The 3,230-nt window shown below is 39.1% G+C and overlaps 1 non-coding gene across 1 annotated transcript; it reads right to left on the bottom strand.

Moving 5' to 3' along the window:
- Positions 1–767: 767 nt before the first annotated feature.
- LOC115216843 lies at positions 768–876 on the bottom strand. The gene has a single exon (XR_003882104.1). It is a non-coding gene; the product is annotated as a U6 spliceosomal RNA (small nuclear RNA).
- Positions 877–3,230: the final 2,354 nt, after the last annotated feature.

The following is a 3,230-nucleotide window of genomic DNA, read 5'->3' as shown; positions in this document are numbered from 1 at the left end:
GTGACATCGCAGCTCATTTATCAACGTGCAAGTGGCTGAGCACTCCACGGACACGTGTACCCTTAACGTAGTTCTCGGGAAGATTCAGCGTGATACAGAGTGTCACAGGGCTGGCCCTCTAAAATATAGGAAGAAAATAGGAAGAAAGAAGCAGAGAAAGTTGTGGGGAAACAGTACAGCAGGGTTCACCATCACCCCCTACCGGTGCCTCATGGAGCTTTAGGTGTTTTTTGCTCAATAAACATTCAATAAACATCCTACGACCACGAGTCAGTTGCCCTAACCACTGGACCATTGCACCTCCACTATATATATATATATGAACGGCAACGGGAAACTCAGAGTAACAGGTTTTGTTGAATTTTCTGCTGCTTTAAATAAAGCATATTACTCTACACTGGTATTTTGAGTACTCTTTTTTCCCACTTGTTCACATTATGTGTTTACTCCGTATATATATATATATATATATATATATATATATATATATTGAGTATACTATATTACATTATAATATATTTGTTAGATTGTCAACTGTTTTTCTCTAATTTATTGTTTATATATATGTACAAATTGAAATTGGAAACTACACGTGGAAATGTAAGAGGAAAGTAAGAAGAAAAATAGATGAAAATGCACATTGGAAATCAAAAGAAGTAAAGGCTTTTTATGAAAAGTAACGATAGATATACATAATTAGATGAACTGAGGTAGGAATAAAATTAATAAAAGTCATTATTGTGAATTGTTAAAGAGATTCAAAAGCAAAAAATATGGAACGCTTCACGAATTTGCGTGTCATCCTAGCGCAGGGGTCATGCTAATCTTCTCTGTATCGTTCCAATTTTAGTATATGTAGACCGGTTCGTGGAACACCTCCCAGACATCCGACTCAGGAATGACACCCCGGTCTCGCGCCATTTCCGCTCTACCAGTCACTCTTTTCGACACCTGTCCGTGTTCGGATTGTCGTTGCAAAGAGGCCATCTGGACTCCCTTATGCGCCGTGAACAGGGATTAATCTTCTGTCTGCGCTACTTTGCGCCACATGAGCTCAACTCTCCTCCCCTCTTCATCTAACCTCCTACCCTCGCCTCTCTCCCCCGAACCCCTACTTCCTCCCACTCACCTCTCCGCTCTTACTCCGATTGCTACTTTTCTTCACTCCTACACTCTTTCTCTCTTCTCTTCCCTCCTACCCAATTTCTTCTTCCCCTTCATCGTCACCCCTCCCATGTTACCCCACCCCACCCTTACACATTCCAACCACACCTTCCCTATCCGTAACATCCCACCCCACCCCACCCTCCCTTACACCCAGTCACACATAGCCCATCTCTAACACCACCCTCTGCCTATCCACATACCCCACCCCTACCCTCACCCTCAGCCTAACCCACGCCCCCACTTTTACTTTCCCCACTGTCACCTACTCCATCTCCCAACACCATAACACCTCATCACACACCACTACACCATACACCACCATACCACACAAAACATCACATCACATGACATCACCACATACACACCAGCACTGACCACTTCCCAGGCCCACATTTTCACACCTACACATACACACACACACACACACATAAGGTTACCAGCCCTCTTCCACACACACATACAAACTCTGTTATACGCACGCATGCGCACCTTCATATATATATGTATATATATATACACCCACACACATATACAAATACAAACACAACCCACCACATATATATATATCTGTATATATATATATATATATATATATTAAGATATTATATATATATTATGTTTATTATATAAATACACATATATCTATATGTATATATGTATGTACATATCTGCATATATGTATGTATATATATATATATGAACATATATGTATATATATATAAATGTATATGTATGTATATATATATATATATGTATATCTCTCTCTGTCTCTGTCTGTCTGTCTGTCTGTCACTCTCTCTCTCTCTCTCTCTATATATATATATATACATATATATATATACATCTTTGGCAGGGCACAAATGTATCATTCTTTAACAATAATAGCAATAAAATCATTGACAGTGACTTCGAACTTTCCAGTGATGGCTTAGCTTGCTGAAACTTCAGAGTCACTGTCAATAACATTCCTGCAAAAGAATAATAAATTTGGACTCTATAAAAGTATAAGATAAACCATCACATTAATGTAAAATTGATTTTATTAGAGCTGAACATGAAAGCAACATTTTGGTAGAATTCTGGTCTTAATGTCGCCATCACACATACACTGATTAATAGAGCTGGCATGGAACGATCTTGAATGGAAACACATATAAACAAATGTGAACCTTATCATTCATCATTAACCCTATATCTCTTGTTGAATTGTATCATAAGATAAACGGAACTATTTCTTCTTAATTGTAGATAGGAGACGTTCGACTGTCCGTTTCCCCACCCTACCATACCGACCAACCGGTTTCAAGACCATAAATGTTTAATAAACCCTATCCACATATGACAGTGTGATGTCATCCGCTATAAAACCAACTTTTTATTTGTTTTGATTTGGCAAACTCATTCTACGACCATCGATGATCGCTGAATCAGAAAATATGCGCACACAATGGAGTTTAAATGCTTTTCAATGTCATTAATACTGAAGTTCATCTATTCATTTGAAGAAAACAGTTTTAATAATCAAGCAGTAATAAATCTCTGAACGAGATATAAACAGTAACTGCACGACAATGTGAGGTATGCTTGCCATCTCAATATGGCTAACCACTAAGGGTGGGTGTTACTCTAGCTTGTAGCTCCAGGAGAACATCATCTCCAGCTGGCTTTAGACACACTTTCTGTGCTCTTTGCAAATACCATAAGAGCACAGAAAGTGTGTCTAAAGCCAGCTGGAGACGATGTTCTCCTGGGGCTACAAGCTACAGTAACACCCACCCTTAGTGGTTAGACATATTGAGATGGCAAGTATACCTCACAGTTTTAATAATGATATAATGTTAATGAATTGGGAAATCCATTGGAAACAGGTAAAAGGAAGTGACACATATCTAGCGTTTTCTTTTTTATATTTATGTCAGGCACAGGAGTGCTGTGTGGTAAGTAGTTTGCTTCCCAACCGCATGTTTCCGGGTTCAGTCCCACTGCGTGGCACCTTTGGAGGTGCCTTCTACTATAGCCTCAGCCCGATTAAATCCCTGTGAGTGAATTTGGTAGATGGAAGC

This window comes from Octopus sinensis, linkage group LG10, assembly GCF_006345805.1.
Source record: "Octopus sinensis linkage group LG10, ASM634580v1, whole genome shotgun sequence".
Lineage (NCBI taxonomy): Eukaryota > Metazoa > Mollusca > Cephalopoda > Octopoda > Octopodidae > Octopus > Octopus sinensis.
This window is presented reverse-complemented; position numbering and strand designations above follow the sequence as displayed.